Source organism: Anser cygnoides, chromosome 4 (assembly GCF_040182565.1).
Source record: "Anser cygnoides isolate HZ-2024a breed goose chromosome 4, Taihu_goose_T2T_genome, whole genome shotgun sequence".
NCBI classification, from domain to species: domain Eukaryota; kingdom Metazoa; phylum Chordata; class Aves; order Anseriformes; family Anatidae; genus Anser; species Anser cygnoides.
The window spans coordinates 38,810,001-38,817,389 of record NC_089876.1 but is presented as its reverse complement, the minus strand read 5'-3'; positions in this window follow the sequence as shown (position 1 = coordinate 38,817,389).

Genomic DNA, 7,389 nt, shown 5'->3' with positions numbered 1-7,389 from the left:
TTACTAGATGGAGTTTTTGTTTTTCACAGGATAGAGTTATTGGAATTCAATTTGCAGTCTCTCTTTTTATGACTTTTCTATACAGTACTGTATTATTTAGAAATAAATGGGGAATTTTAGATGCAGTTTTCTGCCTCCTGCCCCAAGGCAAAAAATACAAATCACTTTTTCACTACCAATTAATAAATAAAAATAAACAAAATGACACAAAAATGGAAAAAAAAAATTTGGTTTTATTTTATCTCTTTGTAAACATTTATCAAATTATTTGCATACTGTTTCAATGAACATCCTGATTTATTTTAGAGCAAAGTCAGTATTCAACTTTTGATTCGCCAATTTTATCATAGTTTTGATCTATCTTAGAGTGGTTACTTTAACAATAGCAGATTTAGAACTGAATAGGATGGTGTTAAAAGCATGCCTAAATTTAACATCATATTTGATATGGGATAGTGATTCATGGTATTGTGAACTCTATTCTTTCTCTGCAGGAGTGTGACTAGGGATGAAATCCTCACCCTACTGAAGTCTTGGCAGTCCTCCCAGTGACGATAATACAGCCGGGATTTCAGTATAGAAAGTTTGTTCATATTTACTAGAAGGAGGCTATATAGTTAACTTATGATAATATTTGTATGTATAAAATATGTATGAAGTCAGATTGCCACTTGAAGGTGGCATAAAATATTTTAAACTAATTAATCACTATTTCCTTAGTTGTCACTAGGAAAACACAAAGTAAGAATGTTTTTGTCCTTTTTCATGTATTGTGGCAAAATAATAAAATAGTCAAAATAAATATTTATCAATTCTATAAATATGCGCACAGTTACAACTCCATGCTTTTTTCTTTTGCAAAAGTAAATCTTGATTTTGTCCACTGGCATTTACTTGTGTACAATTAAGTATGTAAAGTTGACAACTTCACCTATAAATGATTTAATAGAGATCTCTGCAACACTTTGTGTACATGTACCTTCCTGACAGTTTGAGACTAAATGAAAAATGCATGCAAATAAAGCTCCCATCTTTGTGGGTAAATTTAGGTTTCCAAAGCATTCAAAGCTTGGGCAAACCATGCAATCTCCTAGGGCATTTCAGTTCAGTTTGTATTCTTCCAAGTATCAGATATGATCTTTAAAGCTTTAAAATACGCTTTCCAAAGGAAGAGAAGATGGGTATTAGCCAGTGCTTACACGATTAAGGTTTATGTTAAGAGTGTATATTATAATTCTTTTTCTTCAAGGCATAATTTGACATCCATGGACAGCAGTGCTACTGAGCATATACTTCTGACTCCATAGATGAAATCGTGCAAACACTGTAGCTGTGTACAAATACAGGCTTGGGTGGTGTAGTCAGGTATCAGTAACCTTTGAGTGCTCCTCCCAATACAAGATGACCGCACTGTGCCTTAGTAGTGGCCACCAAAGTGTAGTGGCAATTCATAGCCTCTCAAATAAATCGTACAGCACAGTATAGGATCATCTGCTAGTGGCTTGTGGACATGAGCTGCAAAAGAGGTCAAGCTTCACTCCATCTTCTTAAGATGAGCTAAGTACCCACCAGCTCTGAATAGAAAGATTTAATACCAGTATGAAAACCTGAATAGATAAAACTACAGGGAGGAAAATTTTGAAAATATAATTCTTAGCTCTTTCATCAAGATTCTACCTTATTTACTGTTCTTCTGCCTCAAAATAAAGAATGAAACCAGGCCCTGCTGAAAACTTATGATTGTATAATATTTCTTTCATAAATAATCTCTATGCACAGCAGTGCTTTAATATGTCAACTGTAACTTGGATTGTGTCCTTTATCATGTACTGCACGCATGCTGCATAAAAAAAAAAAAGCACAATTCATGAGCAGAGCTCTATGTGACACGTATGATATACGAACCCTCCTCCGGAGTGAAATATATGCCATACATCATGGTACTGAGATACGATTTTTTTTTTATTGCATAAATAATCTATTTAAATTTTATTTATCTTCCATGACACACTAGGTGCCCACCCATAGGGCATCAAGTATTAAAAGCATTAATAACACATAGATTTTATTTCCCAGGAATAGTTCATTATCTATAGTATCAATCAATTCTGTAAAAATATTTGTGAACCCTGGACAAATTCAGTAATCACTCAGGGAGTAAAAATGGTACTTCTTTCCAGGGAACTCAAAATATTCCATTTAGACTGCTAAGGAAAATACTTCCACTCTTAATTTCAAAATATTTCGATATATTGAAATATACTTTCATCATATTCAGCTATTATTAAAAAGAGAGGGCAAGAGAAGACAGTGGATAGTAAAGGACTAAATGGCTTAAAAATAAGGAATCATGGTGGTATCCCTCTCCCTCTCCTCCCACAAGCTTTTTTCCTTAACATGGTCACTGAATAAAAGACTCATGGCTCAAAAAGCTACTGCCCTTGATTGCTCCTCTGGGATATGAAACCCCTCTCTGCTGTTTTCCATTCCTATCAGCCCTCTTCCCTGCAGATGGGCTCCATGTCCTGTCTTAACAGGGCCTTGTAAATAATCCATATTCCCATCCCTTGGCCTGCTCCTCCCTTGCAGGCCAAATGCTTTTTCCTCATGTTGGTGCGTACCTGAGGGGACTCTGTAATGCTTCCCTTCTTTCTCCCCTTCTTCCTGTGAGTATAACCTTAAAAGGTGTCCTTTTAATGTGTCCTTTTCTGAATACATGTAGTACAGGAGAAGTCCATGACAGAAGATGAGAACCAGCACTCACAGGAAGATACAAATTTAGGCAATTTTTTTCAGGACTGAGATCAAACAACAGCAAAAAATAGAGTTGAAAATCCTAAAGCTAGCTAAGCACAAGAGACAAAATAAAATTTGCACTTCTGGTAAACCGTAACAGCTTTACAACTTCTGCCTCACTCCCACAATGTCTCAGGAACAGACTCAATGATGTGTTTGCATATCAGCTATTTTTAACTCCATAAAGATGCCCCAGCGAGCAGCAAAGCAGCAATGCTTTTATGGGAGCAGTGGGTGACACTGACTTTCAGAATACAGAAATCACAGTACAAAATGGACAGTATGGTGACCTCCAGGGAGCCTCCACTTGGGTACCTCTTACCCAGTTTCTACATAGCCAAAATTCCACCCCACTCCACCCCCCAGCCTCCCCCAAATACAGGTTTTGAAGAGTTGTAGTTTCTTAATAAAAGCAGTTTCTGTTTCATGTCTTAGCTACATGTTTTTATTATTAATGAATGTCTATTGTGTTCAACACCTGAGAAAGAGCTAGTTTCATTGTCACAGTTTTATTGCAACATACTAGCTTTTCAGTTGTACTTTGTTAATTAAATTAATTTTCCTGTTAAGAACTTGTTAAAATTCCACAGGGTGGTGCAGCTTTGGCCTTTTACACAACCCATCAGAAAACGCATCCATCTAGCACCCACATGCTCTCCTTTGCTGCACCCAATAACCCCAAAACCAGACATTTCCTGTCCTACCTGCAGCCAGCAATGCATCCATCACATACCCACAGCCACCGTCCTGCCCTCTAAGGTATTGCCTGCAGTGCTTGAGTGCACTGCGGCTCCATTTTCCTTCCCAAGACCATGGGGATATCCTCCTGCTTGTTGATGCCACGTGCTCCGATCCCAACACGGCAAGTACCAAGGACGTGACCAATGTAAGCACCAAAACGTACAGGCTGGGAAGGACTCCTGGCTCCCCTCGTTTTGGATATAATTGTTGTAGCTTTTCCAGGTGGGCTCAACAGCATTTAACCCTCCAAACAATCAAGGGAAGAGCAGATGGACTGCAGTGACAAAGAAGTCACTTCCAAACAAGGCAGTACCTACCAGTTGCTGCAGTTGAGCACTTTTAGTTTATACAGGAAGAGCAAAGCTCATGCGTGTGACCTTGCTTCAGCACAGCAGTGTCCCGGGATGCCCACCCTGTCATGGAACTGGAACCCACACAGCCTGCTGTCATCAGCAAGCCTGCTGAGGGTGCACTCAATCCCACTGTGTGTCACCAACAAAGATGTTAAACAGTGATGGTCCCAATACTGACCCCTGAGGGACACTACTCGTCACTGGTCTCTACCTGGACATCGAGCCGCTGACTGCAACTCTTTGTGTGTGACCATCCAGTCACTAAAGCAATTAATTTTAGATTCCTTTCTTTACAGAATTCTCTAAAACTGCTGAGTGAGGAATCACCCTCCAATTCCAAGGATAATATTTTTGTCATAAAATACAAGGATTGTTCTGGTTTTCTTCCAAACCTTCAGCAGAGAAGGATACTCTAAAAAATGCCATTAAAAAAGAAAAAGAAAAAGAAGAAAAAAAAAGCCAATATTGTTGCTGTGGTTGTTCCAGTGCCAATACTTGTCAATTTTACAACAGATAATGTCTGTTTAAAATATGGAATGAAAGCAGCAGCTCATGGCACTTGTTAACAGCAAGTGCTCTATCACACTCCTTGTCTTTTACGCCTTCTAATATATCCACTATCAAATGTTACTGTGATTTATTGGTTATATATCTACAACTTCACTGATTTTATAATTCACAGTTTGATTAGAATTTCAGACATTTTAGAATTTCAGACATTTTAAAGGACCCTGAATGTCTGGGTTTATCTGGGTACTTCAGAGGTTTTAGCTCATTCCCACAGTGACAGGTTAATGAAACCAGCTCAAAAGTCTTTCTCATTACTGTAAGCCTACTAGACGAAGTTTTGTAGCCAGTTAGTCTTTTTTCTTTTTTTTTTTTTCATAAAAGACTATTTTAATTTTTGTTTGTTTAAAAGTTTAACACTATAAATTCTTACATATTACAGTTAGGTATCCAAAGGTTGAGATCCAAAGGTTCAGACATTACTATAGGAGATCTCTCTGTAATGACATAAGGTAGAGAAGGAAATATGTGGTTACCCATGACCTCACCTTTGCAACCCTTGCAAATAAAGACTGGAGAGACAAAGTTATTAATGATGGCTACTAATAATGAAACTGCTGACAAGAGAGTTAGCAGCGACAAAGAAGTCACAAATCTAGGAGAAGATTTTGTGTTAATTTGACTTTGGTACATTTTCAGTACTGTATGATAAAAGAAGAATAAATTTTACCTAATTTTATCTAATGGATAAAATAAAAATATGATAAAAACACGATAAAATAAAAATCTAATAATGGAGCAAGTGAACCGCAAGTTGATTTGGTTAAGTAACATAGAGCTAGGGGATTTTCTGCATTTCAAAAGGACAAACTTGGATAACTAGTTAGAAAAGATAACGAGACAAAAGAGTTCAAGTCCTCAACTACAGCAGAAGACAAATTTTCCAAGGCAAAGATTAAAAACTTACAAGGAATTTGCAGTATGAGTTACAGGACAAAATATGAATGGAAAGACATCAACTGCAAAAGGATATAAAACTATTTCAAAAAGCAGAATCAAAACAAGCATATATTTTGGAACTCTCAAAGTGTACAGATCAACTGAGAATTATCAGAATTGAAGCTGAGCTATAACTCTGGAGGGAGATTTAACAAACAGCAAAAGTTTCCTAAGCCATAAAAGATGGAGAATGAAAAAAGAAATCAGATTTTCAGTGAAGTTCAGCCAAAGCCAATTTATAGTCCCCAAATTAAATACGTTGGTTTTGTGTTAAGGACGTTAGTACTTAACAGCAGAGTAAACTAAGAAAAAAAATAATATATGAATAATATTCACAATAATATTGGGATGATGAAATGTAAATAGAAGTTTTAACATCTAAAGGAAAGCAAAAAAAACAACAAACAAAAAAAACAAGCATGTAAAGGTCTTGGGCTGGGAAATTTAACAATTGCCACTGAAGATGTGAAATACAGAAAAACAGCACACAGGTAAAAGACTATAATGAAGCTATCAAAGAGAGTTGGTGTTTATGAATGCAGAAGAATTGGCATCACATCTGCATTCAAGAAACTGGAAAATTAAATGAGAACACAAAAACATGTATGAATGTATTTGTCATTATCAGCTTCAGAAGAACTTTTAAAAGAATTATATGAATGAGAATCAAGATGACTGAAAAAAGCTGAGCATTGTAAGCACAGTGGACTTTGTCAGAAAAAAAACTACTGGGTTGGAAATATGTGGATAGTGAAGTTCTCTGAATATCTGCTTCATCTGTTTTTAATCTCTGTTCTCCTCTTGCTAATATTTTTGCATGTTAACGTTTATATGCTTTTGTTAGGAACGCAAAGCTTTAAAAATTATTATCAATAGAGGACATAAATACAACAAAGTAAATAATGCATGATGATGCAAGGACAATCAACATACAATGAACTTAATTTATGAATTAGTTTCACCTGTGGCTGAAACTAATGCCCTCTAGTGTGGATGCTGTCTGTTCCCCAGTCCTCGACATGTAGTCTGAACTCGGACTGTGTACCTGACTTGTGGCAACATAGAAATGCCCTGAAGCTACGTCCAAATTTAACAATTATTCTTGCTCTCCCTGCTGGATCTGCATCTCTCTTCCTGATGCTGGTTCTCCAGCTCAACCCAAGCATCGCACTTGTGCTGCCTTCACCATACTTCTAGCATGAGATTAGCCAATTTACTGCATGCCTACACATCACTCATAAAAATATCAGAGGGGGTAATTCCTTATAGACAGGACCCTATTAATGCCATTGTAGGAATTGTGTATATTTATGGTTATCATGCTGGGAGCCCAGTGTAAATAAAAAATTCAAAGTGGTATTTTATAAAGGTGCAAGAATAGCTTTGGTTGAGAATTAAAATACCTATTCACATTACTGCCAAGAGGGTAAAGCAATAATTATAGCAATGTCAGCAATCTGTGACTATGTCTTATTAAGTAATTTAAACACTTAACATAAAGCGTGTACTGAATAAAAAGGACACATACTGAGCCAAAAATTAAATAAAATAGCATATAACAAAAGGGTAGAGATTCTGCAAAAATTAACTGAAGATCAAGCTTAAATCAAAACTAAAAGTACATTAGAAGTTGAGAAATAATGTTATTAAAAGTCAGCAAAATCCAATGTAGAAGATACCACAGAGGAAAACTGCTCAAAAACATTTTTTACTGTATTTATAGCTTCTATGGTTTAGAAAAGAGTAGACACAATTTGTAAACAAAATTGATATTCTGGGCAAGTCTACAAAAAGAAGCCAAATCATATAAATGTGACTGCACGCAGAGAGAAACAGACAGAGGTTTTTGTATTTGTTGTAATCTAAAATTTAGGTCAGTGGCCTGAGAAGTGGTAGTCTTATAATAAAACGGGTGCTCTGCCTGGCTTGCAGAGATCTTGGACCAATTATTTTTTTTCTTTTTTTTTTAATTTTTTTTATTTGTAAAATAAGC